General features: G+C 43.4%; 1 protein-coding gene and 1 long non-coding RNA gene across 7 annotated transcripts in view; one reads left to right on the top strand and one right to left on the bottom strand.

Moving 5' to 3' along the window:
• The window catches only part of Gli3 (GLI family zinc finger 3), a 281005-nt gene that overhangs the window by 128810 nt on the left and 138542 nt on the right, over positions 1-13653 (bottom strand). The gene's annotated exons all lie outside the window — the stretch shown is intronic.
• Positions 9763-13653, top strand: part of LOC116081633 — a 50742-nt gene continuing 46851 nt past the window's right edge. The window contains exon 1 of one of the 3 annotated variants that reach the window (XR_004114942.1): positions 9763-10168. This is a non-coding gene — a long non-coding RNA (uncharacterized LOC116081633). The remainder of the gene's footprint in view (positions 10169-13653) is intronic. The other 2 variants (XR_004114941.1, XR_004114943.1) reach the window with 2 other exon arrangements.

Here is a 13653-nt window from a genome sequence, read left to right as displayed (position 1 = left end):
CGAAGCGCTCTTCTAACATGTGTGGCATCTCACAGGAGGGATCCCACCAGCACTTAGAAGACTATTGCAGTCCACAAATGCCTGCCCCACCTTGCATCTAACATGTGTGGCATCTCACAGGAGGGATCCCACCAGCACTTAGAAGACTATTGCAGTCCACAAATGCCTGCCCCACCTTGCATCTTGGTTTGTTGATTCTATGCATCAGCAGGATATTCCACCACAGACCCAAAAAGGTCCCTGTTGCCAGCAGTCATCATAATCTGCCACCTCAAGGTTTATTTTTCACACATGAGCAGTGCAGCTGGGGCACATCATAACTCAATGTATGTATAATATGTTACAGTACCATAGCCATCTTTTGCCCCAGGATGTGACAAAACGCTCCATGATGACTTCTCCAAAGTCAGGCAAAAACTGCTGAAGCAGAAGGAAGTGCCACTAAACCTGGCTACCTCCTATTTATCATACAATTTCCTGACTGATGGTTCCACAAACCAGCTGCTAAGTGCTGTGTACTCTACTGTCAGGAAACTAACGGGCTAAATGGAAGACAGGGAGAATAATGTGCAGACCTGGTGGAATCAATTTTACTGAGGGAATTAAAATTCCAGTAGGTAGGGGTGGGTTTGCAGAGCCATGGTAAGCAGTGGACTATACACGAGCATGGCTGCAAAGATGATTTATTACAGACTTACACAAGGCTTGACTGTGATACCAGAGGCCTCTGATACAAAACCGAGATTCGAAAAGTGTGTCCTAGCAGAGCACTTAGTGGAAAAGTCTTTCAACCTTATGAATATGTAACTGGCTTGATAGGTCTTTAAATAGAAATGCATAGTAAAAATATTTGAGCTGGGTAGAGTTGTCAGTATTCAGCTTCAAACTGCCTGTTATCATGCCAAGTATTAGGGGGTTCATTAGAAATGAGAGGCATTGAGTTTTAGGTCTCCTCACAACAGCATGGGTTGATCATAAAACCTATGGCCAGGGAATAAGCAAGGACATGTGGAGATTGATCTTTAGTTACAGCCTTCTCCCAGGAAATAGTTTTAGTATCCTCAGGCTATAAGATCTCTTGGATGCCATCCTGGGAAATTGTCTTTTTAAGGTTTCAAATTTACATACAAAAATTGTAGATTAAAAAAGGAGAGATCAAAGTCAACTCAGTTAGTGCCCTGAAGGAGTAATTCGCCAAATGATGTCAGAGTGCCCTGATTGCCCAGGAGACAGTAGATGAGAAGTCAACAGAAGTAAACTTCCAGGTGCACAAGTCCTCCTGGTTGATTTAGGTACCAACGTGATCTGGCCTTGATTCTGTTTCAAAAGCAGAGCTAGAAACGTTGCACCTGATCTTAGTCACCCTGTACCCGCTGTCAGTAAACAGACCAGGAAAAGGATGCATGGGCCTCTGTACTGAGATCCGTTGGCCAAAACTCAATACAAACCCCTCTCCTTATATAAAATGAGGTCTCAAGTTTAGGAGGCGGGGGAAAAGAGGGAAGGAAAAACCAAAGCAATGGCAAGACATTGCCCTGACGAAATGACAGAGAGAGGCACCCTAGACCTTACAATAGCCTCTCAAACTTGGGACATTTTGAGGAATCACTACTTCCAGCGGCTTGATGGAGATGGTGAGTAACGGAGTCTTAAGAAGTCCCCACTGACTCACTAGCTCAGACTCTTGATACTCTTGCCTACTGACACATGGCACCCAGAGGGAACTGATCTGCCCCCTCGGGAAACATTCCAGACATGTTACCACAAGCCTTCAGTAAGACAGTCTTTGGTTCTCCTTGGTCTGCAGAGATGAATCTAAGGATTCCTACTGTACATGGACAGAATGGACCTGTTCAGTATCCCTGTAGCATGCCGTGAGCACCAAGATCTTGTTCTTCTTAAATGTATGCTGTCAAGCATTTGAAAACTCTTAAGGGTTATTACAAATATGTATCATCCTGTTACGATGGCACAGGTAATGTAAAAGTTCCGATCCCCTGCACCCGGCAGATGCTGTGTGATATAACAGAGATATTTATGATAAAATGACACAGTGTCATGAAAGTCTTAAGAAATGGTGGCCCTTCGTACTGTAGACATGGGGCAGATGTACTCAGAGAATCTGTTTGTCAGTTCATAGCATGGCAGAAGACTTGAGTTGCAAAGGACATGCTACTGGAAGGATCTGGAACCACACAGCTTCTGAAACTGAAGTTTCACTGAAATACTGCCTGGCTTACTTGCCTACCAATTATCTCTGGCCACATTCACACAGCAAAGGTGTAACCTATGAGACACAGCTCAGGGAACACAAAACCCAAGTTACAGAAAATGTTTAACATACCTGTCGTTAGTTCACAAAGTACTTTTTCAAAACTGTACACAGTGCAGAAAGCATGCATTGATAGGTAGGCCAGCCTAAACACCAAACCACATTGGTCAGGAATAGCCTTAGAGTGTGGCTACAGTACACAAAAGGATACCGCTAGTGTTAGTAAACCTACAGGGAGGAGAGACTTGTTAAGGTAAACACAATGGATGAAATCAACCCAATATCTACCAAACTACAGTAATTTCTAACTTGAAGTTAGAAAATAAGCAAAGTATGTACATATTCATACTGACGGTTGACAAGCAAAACCAAAATTAAATGCAACACCTTCTATTTCTAAAACTCAGTAACTTTATCCTGACAAATACCTTAAGTTCTACTGGGTTTATTAATGTCCAAGTATATTTCCAAGCTACTCAAATGCCAAGCTTTCACTACTTCTTCTGTGCAAGCATGTGGACAATATGAAGTTAATTTAACTGATACTTTAGAACTCAATATTATAACCACAGCACTCTTGCCATACTACAATTCACCCCTTTGAAGCACTCAAATTCATGCTATGCCTTTTTTTTAGTTATTTTATGTATTTACTTTTCAAATGTTGTCCCCATTCCCAGTTTCTCCTCTGAAAATCCCCCACCCCATACACCCTCCCTCTGCCTCTATGAGGGTACTCCTGTACCCACCTATCCACTCCTGCCTCACCAGACCAGCATCCTCCTATGCTGGGGCATTGAACCTCCATAGGACCAAGGGCCTTCCCTCCCAGGTGAGGCAATCCTCTGCTAAATATAGAGCTGGAGCCATGGGTCCCTCCATGTGTACTCTTTGGTTGGTGGTTTAGCCTCTGTGAGCTCAGGGTGGGAGGAAATCCAGTTAGTTGATATTGTTGTTCTTCCTATGGGGTTGCAATCCCCTTCAGCTCCTTCAGTCCTTCTCCTAATTCCTCCATTGGGGTCCCTGGGCTCAGTCTGATGGATGACTGTGAGCATCCACATCTGTATTGGCTAGGCTCTGGCAGAGCATCTCAGGGGAGAGGTATCACTCGCTGGCTCCTGTCAGCAAGTGCTTCTTGGCATCAGCAAAAGTGTCTGGGTTTGGTGTCTGCAGATGGGATGGATTCCTAGGCCATCCGTTGCTATCCTGATTGTGAAGAGTCTGTGGTCTGGATAGCTGGGGCTGAAGAATCAGCTGTGATTAACAAGATACCAGAACTACTAAAGTGAAACAACCTTTGCATTACTGGGGACTATTAATGCTGGTTAGCTGGAGCTAAGAAATTATCAGTGATTAAGAAGAGACCAATATCACTGAGGTGACATCTTCTGGGAAGTGTTTTATGAACACAAAGAGGCTGTGTTCCAGAGATAGCCAAGATTGTACCTCATGCTGCAACAGGACTTGGTAATGTATAAGAGTCATCCAAGTGGTACTGGTTTTGAAGGCATGAGGGGTCATGAAGAGCAGCTGAGCCTCTGCACTGTGAGAGGCAGCAGAGGCCTCTGGTGAAGGTGCATCCTCAGTTGCAACTGATGGCCCAGGACTGAAGAGGTCTTGCAAAGAAGTTGAGGCTTGGCACCATGAAGGGAGCCTAGGAGAGGCTATTAGTGAAGCCTAGTTACAGGTGAAGACAGCAGTGTTTTGGAAATGTCAGTACCATACAATGACCACCAAGGATTGCAGCAGCAGTGGAGTACAGGCATCTGGAGCTACAAAGGGCAGAGCTGGAGAAGTGACCAAAGCCCTTAGAGGAGTCCAAAAGATCGTGAGTTGGATCCCAGATTGGTTTTACTTTTGATTGTGACTATGAAATTTTTCCCTCTTGAAGAAAGAAAGTATTTTAGTGGCGCCCACAGTTAAGAGACTTTTAACTGTAAAAACACTTTGATTTTAAAAGAGATTGGACATTTTAAAGGGATTGAAATTTTAATATGTAAGAATTTGCAAAGACTGTGGGACTTCTAAAGTTATTTAGATCTTGGGGATGAATAAGAAAGTAAGGGTTGAGACTTAATAGTTATGTGTTACTGTGTCAAGTTGACAAGAGGTCAATTGTACTGGCTGGTTTTGTGTGTCAACTTGACACAGGCTGGAGTTATCACAGAGAAAGGGAGCTTCAGTTGGGGAAGTGCCTCCATGACATCCAGCTGTAAGGCATTTTCTCAATTAGTGATCAAGAGGGAAAGGCTCCTTGTGGGTGGTGCCATCCCTGGGCTGGAGGTGTTGGGTTCTATAAGAGAGCAGGCTGAGCAAGCCAGGGGAAGCAAGCCAGTAAGTAACATCCCTCCATGGCCTCTGCATCAGCTCCTGCTTCCTGACCTGCTTGAGTTCCAGTCCTGATTTCCTCTGGTGATCAACAGCAACATGGAAGTGTAAGCTGAATAAACCCTTTCCTCCCCAAATTGCTTCTTGGTCATGATGTTTGTGCAGGAATAGAAACCCTGACTAAGACAAACTGGCCTTTCCTTCAGTCTCTGCTCCATTTTTTTGTCCCTGCATTTCATTTAGATAGAAATAATTCTAGGTTAAACTTCTGGAGATGGGTGGGTACCCCAATCACTTAATGGGGGTCATGCCTATCTACTGGATATTGTCTCTACAGGTTCTATCTCCCCTTTGTTGGGTATTTTGGCTAATGTCAAACCAGTTGGATCCTGGGAACCTCTTGCTTCCCTGGCATCTGGGACTGGACATAACAAGGACACATACTCCACTATGTTTAATAGCCTTATTTATAATAGCCAGAAGCTGGAAACAACCCAGATGTCCCTCAGCAAAGGAATGGATACAGAAAATGTGGTACATCTACACAATGGAGTACTACCCTACTATTAAAAACAATGACTTGATGAAATGTGCAGGCAAATGGACAAACTAGAAAATATCATTCTGAGTGAAGTAACCTAGTCACAAAAGAACACACATGGTATGTACTCACTGATAAGTGGGTATTAGCCCAAAAGTTCTGAATACCCACAATACAACTCACAGATCATATGAAGCTCAAGAAGAAGGAAAATCAAAGTGTGGATGCTTTAGACCTACTTAGAAGGGGGAGCACGCTATGCCCTTTAACAGTCATAAATATAGGTTTTCCACATGGAAATGATAAATGACTCTCTACATGTGATTTGACAAAAGGACGGTCAGATTTTGTTCCTCGGCTATGTCTTGGGGAGTGAAGAATGGCTGCTTCTGTTCATTTCTGGAAACTTCTACCTTCTCTTCTCAGCAGATTGGTAGGCTTGTCATCTCTAGATCCCACCTGTTGGCTGCCCAAAGGCAGAAAATAAACCATACCTCCATACAGGCCACCCAGGTCTCTGGAATGTGCCTAGGCTATGCTCCCCCATACAGGTACAATCTGGCATAGGTTTGCAGCCTTCCATACCAAGAAAAGGGAAAAAGAAGTAATTAGAGAGAGGCGGCAAAGAGAAGTATGAAAAGGTACATGGCAACTGTATCTAATCTCAAATTCACCCAAGAAAATCACATAAGTATACGAATCTATTACTCTGAAATATGCTGTTGACATCTTTGTTGAAACGCTTATTAACAATATATAAACTTAAAAGCTAAAAGATAAGTTAGTTCCTAATGACAAAAAATACTTTTACAAAAGAGCAGTACTTTTTAATAGCACAATTCAAAAGTCAAACCCATAGCTGCAAAACCATGTACTTGGATCCTTAGTGCTTATGATTTATAAAACAGAGGCTGGGATACGCTCATAATCATCCAGCAACCTGAGTTCCACAAGCAGAGGCCTTGGAGTTAATGTATTCAGAACTTGCCTAAGTTAGTTAGGGAACCAAAGATCAGCAACTGTTAGGTACTCTACCTAAAAGAACCAATCAGAAAAGACTTCAAACACCTTTCAGTAGTTTTCATACCCAAGCAAGGATCTCCTTAGGCACTTTGAAAGCAGCATTTCTAAAGCATGTTACTGGCCCCATGTCTTATCTGTCTGTATTCCCTAGAATCAAGATGAAAGGAAATTCTAGTATCTGTTCAGATCTACCCCAAGCCCCATAAAGTCTTGTGAAGCAAATACGAGTGTCTCCACCTACTACCAGAGCACACCTGAGACAGGAAGGCTGTCAACAGAAAGAAATGCAGCCACAGTTATAAGTCCTCAACTTCCCTCTCAATCACATCTGAAGCACGAATCCTGAGGAGCAGTCAGGCACCACACAGCCATGCTTTCCTAGAAAGGGCTGGGTGTTGACACTGGCCCCACAGACCTCACAAAGAGAATAATGTTTATTAGCTAGGGAGCCATACATCGTGGAAGGCAATGGAAAACTACCAACATCTTGAATATACTGGTTGGCAACTATATAATTCAGTGGTAGAGAACATGCTTAGCATGCAGAAATACCTAAATTAGTTTCCAGTGCTAGGGGTGGAGAATTAGAGGGAATTTAAAAGGAAATGAATGACATATGCATTGTTTCTGTTCAAAATTAGACAAGTTTTAAAAAAATGGGTTATTCTCCTCTCTGCTTAATTTCCACCATTATCCCATTTATCATCCCTGTCAATGAAGAGCTAAAGTTCTTCCAATGTTCCCCTCAATAACAGCAATAATCAAAATGATAGTGAAAATAGTTAGAATCCACAGAATATGTTTATGTGTTTGAAGCACTAAAGAGACCTTTTAGACAGCCTTTTATTTCTTCATATGGCCTGACCCTGACAAGTAAGTCTTACACAAATAGATGGAATAACCAGGTAAGGTAATTGCCCAGAGATACATGAAGGAAGAGCATAGAATTGAGTCCTGTTGTGACTCCAGGGCCAACGCTCGTACACAATTTACTTAAAACTGTCAAAGTTTACATTTTTTTTCAATCATCCTTTGTGTGTGTGTGTGTGTGTGTGTGTGTGTGTGTGTGTGTGTGTGTGTGTGTGTGTAGCCTTGGCTGTCCTGGAACTTACTCTGTAGACCAGACTGACTTCAAACTCACTTTTTAAAATGACTTATTTATTTTTATTTTATGTGCAGTAGTTTTTGCCTAAATGTCTGTTTGGGAGTGTTGATTCTCCTGGAACTGGAGTTATAGACCATTGTGAGCCACCATGTGGGTGCTGGAAACTGAATCTGAGCCCTCTGGAAGAACACTCAGTGCTCTTAACCACTGAACCATCTCTCCAGCCCTGTTTTCATCATTTCCTATCTAAGCTATATAGGACTCATATATTATGCACTCTTTAGATACCTAGAAACATAGTACAGTATATTATAGTACAGTATATTATAGTATAGTATATTAGGATGACAGACATTTATGCAGTATTTTGGATTAAGAATCTCTGTGTGTTAATCAGTTGAGGCTAAAGATCAGTTATGAACAAAAGATCAGCACCATTGAAAAGAAATCTTTTGTATTAAAAGCACACAAGTGTTTATTGTACAACAGCTGAAAGTGAAGAGGAAGACAACAAAGAAAAGAGGCCATGTAACGGCAACAGTGGCTTGGAGCAGCTCTCCCTTCACTGGGAAACAGTGCCAGTGGGGCTGGCCCTGAAGCAAATGTTGTGTTGAAAACAAGAAGAGCACCACTGCATGCAATCTTCTGAGCTTCACTGTGACAAGAGGAAAGAATGTATTTCCTCAGAGTCAGTATACAGAGCTGGTCCAAGATGGGCAGGCCGCATTTAGAGCATGCAGCAGAATTTATCAAATGGTATGTCAGAGGCACCCATGTGTGTGGTACTGGTTTTGAAGATATGAAGAGGTTGTGGGCATCAGCAGTCTTGGCATAGTGGAGAAGGGTTAGAGTCCCTGTAGAGAAGGTATGCAAGAAAACTAGGACAGAAATGAAACTAGAAAATATGTTCTCATCTGGTTCTTAGCAACTAACTATTCGTGACAGAATAAAAAGGCCACCTCCTAGTCAGCCTATTGGTGGCCACATGGGATTGTGTGCTCCTACCACATTTCTTTGTAATTCAAAGACGCTACTGCTACCTGTGGGTCGTGAAGAGGAGCTGTACCATGCCTTCTTTGCTTACTAGACTCTAGACCTTTGGATACGCAGTGGAGCACCTCCCCTACCACATGGCATTCACTGTGCTTCTATATCTTGTCCAGCATACTGCTCACAAATCCTGTCTTGTACACAGAGTAACAAACTAGAACAGATTCCAACCTTCGTTACCTGAGCTGAAAGCTGAAAGAACTCACTTATCCTTAAGAAGCTAGTAGCAACACACAAATGTTTATTTTACAACAACTGAGAAATGAAGAGGAAGGGGGCATAGCAAAGAGGCCACAACAGTGACTTAGGGGCAGCTCTCCCTTCTGGGCACTGCAGGATGTATCCACCTACTTAAGAGGCCTCCAGGAATAGACAAAAAGGGAACCGATAGGGCTGATCTATCTTCTCTTTACAAGCCCATGCAGATTTCTACACACTACCTCAACACAGAGTATGTCCATCTTACATCAACACCCTCATTCAATTCACCTTCTAGCCTGCCGGACAGAGTATAACTTCACATGAGCACCACAGATCAGGAGAGATTACAGTGGGTACTCACTACTGACAATTACTAAATGATATTTATTGTCCATAGTGGGCAGTAAAATTTTTCAAGTCGCCTCTGCCACCAAGAAAATGCTGATGCTCTGGTGTGTGCAGGATACTTGGTCAGGCTGCTAATACCCATCTGCAAGGAGCTCCTTGACACAAAAGGTTAGAGGTCAAAAGTTTAAAGGCTCCTGACAAAAAATGAGAGGGGCCCTATTGTCCCTACCCTCTGTCTGTCAATAACATCAAAGGCCTGCTCTTCATGCTAGTATTGTGAGCCTTTAGATTCCACTGAAATTCCAGCATGTTTATTGCATACTGGGAGCATTAAAAAGGCCCCACTTTCTTGTCTTTTAAACTCTGAACTCTCATTGTCTAGCAGAAACACAAAAAGCTTTTAAGCAATGAGTTTATTTTAGGAGCTTCTCTCACCATGACTGTAAAATTATAAAGTACAGCTGAGGCTGCTTTTCAAGGACGAACAAGGAAATGAGAGAAAGGAAAGAATCCCCCACTGCTTAGGGGAAAGGAATCCTTCTCACATGCTTGGCTCATGAGAATGCAAGCAGGAAAACCCTTCCTAATTTCCTTTCTCCTGCAATCCTGAATCAGTCTCTAGTCACATTTTCTGCAGACATCCTCAAAGATGTTGGCCATGTGGGCTTATAGCAGATGTTATCATCTAAGAGATTCTAAAATTCTTTCTACATAAGAGCAATTTCTCCAAACCCATGTCTGGCTCATAGCTGTTCTAAACTTATCTGAATATATAGATACCAAGTCCATAAGGTTCTGCATGTCTGATCCGGCTATTCCAAGATTCACTCCCTCAAGTTCTATGCACACCCTCCTTGGCTAGATTTCATAACAATCTCAGGCTCTATCTTGATCCTCAGCTTAATTCCATATGGAATGCTGAATACGCTCTACATTATTTTCAGTCTTCCATCTCTTACTACACCAGCTCCATGGCAAAGAGCATGGCATCTCGCCGGGGCTCCCAAACCAGAAATGTCCACTAGGGATAGCTAGTCTTCATTTTCACTTCCTCTCCCTGTTTCCAAGAGACAACACAAGTTGAAAGAGTAATAGAGACCAAAAGAAATTCAAAGGACCATTGTTCTGCTTTCAGGGTTGGGGGAGTGAAAACTCTTGGGAGTGCCAACCAAACTTACGATTTAGCTGGTAGCTACTAGGGACACTTCTTCCTTGGGTGCTAAGTGACCCTGGATCAGCTCTCACGGAGCTCTCAGAGGTCTCTTGTTTCTGAGGGCACAAGATTTCCTGCTGTGACTGGGTGAGTAACCTTCCCAACTAGCTCATCTCAAAGCTCTCTATCAAGACCCAGCAGCTCCCTACCTCATCTAAACAAGCCGCTGGTCCACAAAATCTCCAAGTATTCTCCATCCGAATCCTCTCCTCACTCTCCCCAAAGTAACCCCTGGTTTCTAGAAAAACTTCATAGACCCTGTCTTTATAAATTAGTCCACAGGCATCTAAATTCAACAGTACCCCTTTGTTTCACAGGCTCCTAAGAACCCAGGCTTCTTTTCTGGAGTCTGTATCTCAGTCTGCTTCACTGGCATACACAACTACAATTTTAGGGTCCAGAGCTTCAGATGGGAACGGTGCTCTGTCCTGCTGAATGGAGACAGAACCTCATGAAAAGGGCTCTTTCTCTTCCTTCCTCAGTGAGCTGCCACTAGTCAAGGAGTGAGGTCTACACACATTCCTAAAGAGCAAGAACATGTCCCACAACTCTTAGCTGTTTGTGTTATTAAAGGCTAAAAGCTAAATTTCTTTATTCATTTAAAAACACAGCCTAAATTTCATGGTGATGGGTCAGTCATCTCTTCTTGCTTGCTTGAGACAGGCTATCATTATATTGTCCTAGCTGGCCTGGAATTTTCTATGTAGACCAGACTGTCTTCACACAGATTCACCTGCCTCTATCCACTGAGTGCTGGGATGGCATAGACTACCATATATAGTGACCTGCCAGTTATCTTGGTACCAAATTCATCATTTTTTTTTTTAGTATAACCCCAGAGATGTTATCTTTTCTCCTCAGTTTCCCTTTTTCTGAATACCAGTTTCAACATCCAAGGACACATGACCCTTAACTGGGGTGCCCTTGCTCGAACAATCCATCTGTTCTCTATAGTCCCTGCTTTAACCATTGTTCCTAGTAAGCAAATTACAATAACTAGAGTCATGAAACACATTTGTTCCATCTAAAAAGTCAAGCCAAAATGACTCTGCGCTGTTTTCTCCCCGTAAGAGTTCAAGGCACCAATTAATACATGGGAAAGGAGGCCATAAATCCCAAAGTCCAGACATTTAAGGACTTACTGCTGTTTCTAAGTCCTTCTTGATGCAATATCTAGTGCACAGAACAGGAACCATTTCTGCAGACATCCACAGCTTTGCAGTTAGTGTGATGGCTAAGGCAATCTGTTACCTGTTCCCCGGCCTTCCCTCACCCTAAGGCACAAAAGGATTTTCCACTTCTTCATCCCTAAGTAAGTTCTGAGACCAGGATATAATTCTGATCCTGAGCTTCAAAACAGCCACACAATGTCCCCGGCTCAACCACACACACAAATGTATATCCAGGTACACACTCAGGTAATAAATAAATGGCAATCCCTTGCTGAGCATCCATATGTACTAAAGCAGTTTCGGGCACTTTCATGTTTACACAGCTCAGGGAAGTGAGTATTCATATCCATACTTTACAAAGGAGACAGAAGAAACCCAAAAAGACAAGAATTACTCTTCAGTCAGGCAGGACATGACAGGACCTGAGCTGGAGTCTAAGGAAGCTTGATTGCTAAGTCTGACTCCCTGGAGGAGTAACCTGAGTAACATGGCCTGCAACCTGAGTGAAGCTATCAGAGCAAACACTCTCACGATGGCAGCTCTTACAGGCTAGATTCGACCACCTGATCACAAGTTACAGATAGATGAGTGTGGGGAGAAGGGCAGAGTTATTCACTGTGGCCATACTACAGAGAGTAATAGCTAACGGTGTCCTGTGGCCCCTAAGTCTCCAAGGCATTAGCATGAGCTGAGATAGGAACACAATTTTGGCAAGATGTGTGTGGTCCCTAATTTCTGTGCCAAAGAAGGACACAAAATAAAGGCAAAAATGTTACTCTTTCATTCTGCTTTTAGTTTTCCATAAAGAATCAATGTAAAACCAACTTTTCAGTGATGCTTAAAGATCCTTCCCTTGCTCAGAAGGGGCTACACTGTCCTATTCTCTGAAGAAGGAACCCGGGTTTCCTAAGCATTTGTAAACCCTGAATACAATTTTTCTTCCCTCCCAAGCACTCCCAACTTGCCACCCAGTCTGCCTCAGCACTGTCTCAAAGCTCTGGTAATGGAGGTATACCACTGCACTTCACACACCTCCCTCACTCAAAGGCCTAGACAAGCAGGGGTTGGCTTCCTTACCCCCACAAGTGCTATACTTTCATCACACATTCTCCTGGCCTATCATGCGATACCTCGGGCAACTCAAAAGGGATCTAACTTGTTCTAAAACCATGAGCTTGGCCACCACCACGCAATGCAGACCGCAGAACCACAGTCAGGATGCAAGTAGAACCTTGGCCACTGCTGACAATATTGCCCTGCCATTCACTTGCCATCCCGAGGACTAGAAGGCGGCTTGTTTCAAACCAGAAACCGAACTCTCTCTACACATAAAAAAAAAAAAAAAAAACAGTAATTACTCAGTGCAGGAAGTGAGCAGCTCTCTCCTCCCCTTGTGGCCACTGCAGGGTAATTCCCAGGCCAGCCAGCTGGGCTAGCACAAAAGCCCTAGAACAAGCGGAGGCAATATCTGCTTGCTCTGCTCAGTTTATTATTTAAACAGTTTCTTAACGACTCTTCCTGGAGGTGAGGGAGGCCAAACTATTTGCCTTCCCTTCACAAAGCAGATATGCATGGCTTATTTGAATCTCTCCGAGGTTTACTTTAGTCCCTAGTTAAATACCTTCCACCACAGAGTCAAGCAAACAGTTCACTTCATTAGAAAAGCAAACAGTGTAGGAAGAGAATACCCTCTGCTCTTGAGGGGAACCCTCTGCCTAGGAAGCCAGTGCAAAGCTCAGCAGCAGCAGAGCACGGAGTTCACTTGAAAAGCCTTTTCACAAATATTTCACACATTCAGTGGTAATTAACAGATAACCCTGAAGAGATTATCTGCCCTAAGGGCCAAGGGCCCTCGAGGATTATCCACATCAACAGAGAATAGAAGGCAGAGCCTAAGAGTGTGCGTGTGAGTATGTATACAACACACACACACACACACACACACACACACACACACACACACACACACACACACACACCCCTACCCTTTCTTTCTGTAACTGCAAGTTGATAAAACTCAACTAGGAACACAGGAAAGTGAGATGTAATCCTCTTGCTGGACCCTACTTAAAATAATGAAACAAAAGCCCCCTAAAAATAAGACAAAGTTTTTCCAGCAGACAAGAGCACAGAGCCTGCAGTGAATTCACAGGATCTAAACAGGATGAGAAGGCACGTATGCTGGATGCCCTGAAGCACCCGTGGAAACCTTGTAAGCAGGACTGGGTCTGCATTTTTCCCCTCAAGAGCCCTTGAACAGAACAGTCAACAGACCACTGAGGCCTGGTGTTGTGCTAGAAAGCAGGCAAGACCTACTGAAGCCAGTAGGATGCTCAGTGTTCTGCCCTGGTCCTGGAAGCCCTTTACAAAGGCCCAGGCTTGTGAACAACTTCTTCCATC

Source organism: Mastomys coucha, unplaced genomic scaffold, assembly GCF_008632895.1.
Source record: "Mastomys coucha isolate ucsf_1 unplaced genomic scaffold, UCSF_Mcou_1 pScaffold7, whole genome shotgun sequence".
NCBI lineage: Eukaryota > Metazoa > Chordata > Mammalia > Rodentia > Muridae > Mastomys > Mastomys coucha.
The sequence above is the reverse complement of the archived record's forward strand: the minus strand, read 5'-3'. Positions and strand labels throughout refer to the sequence as shown.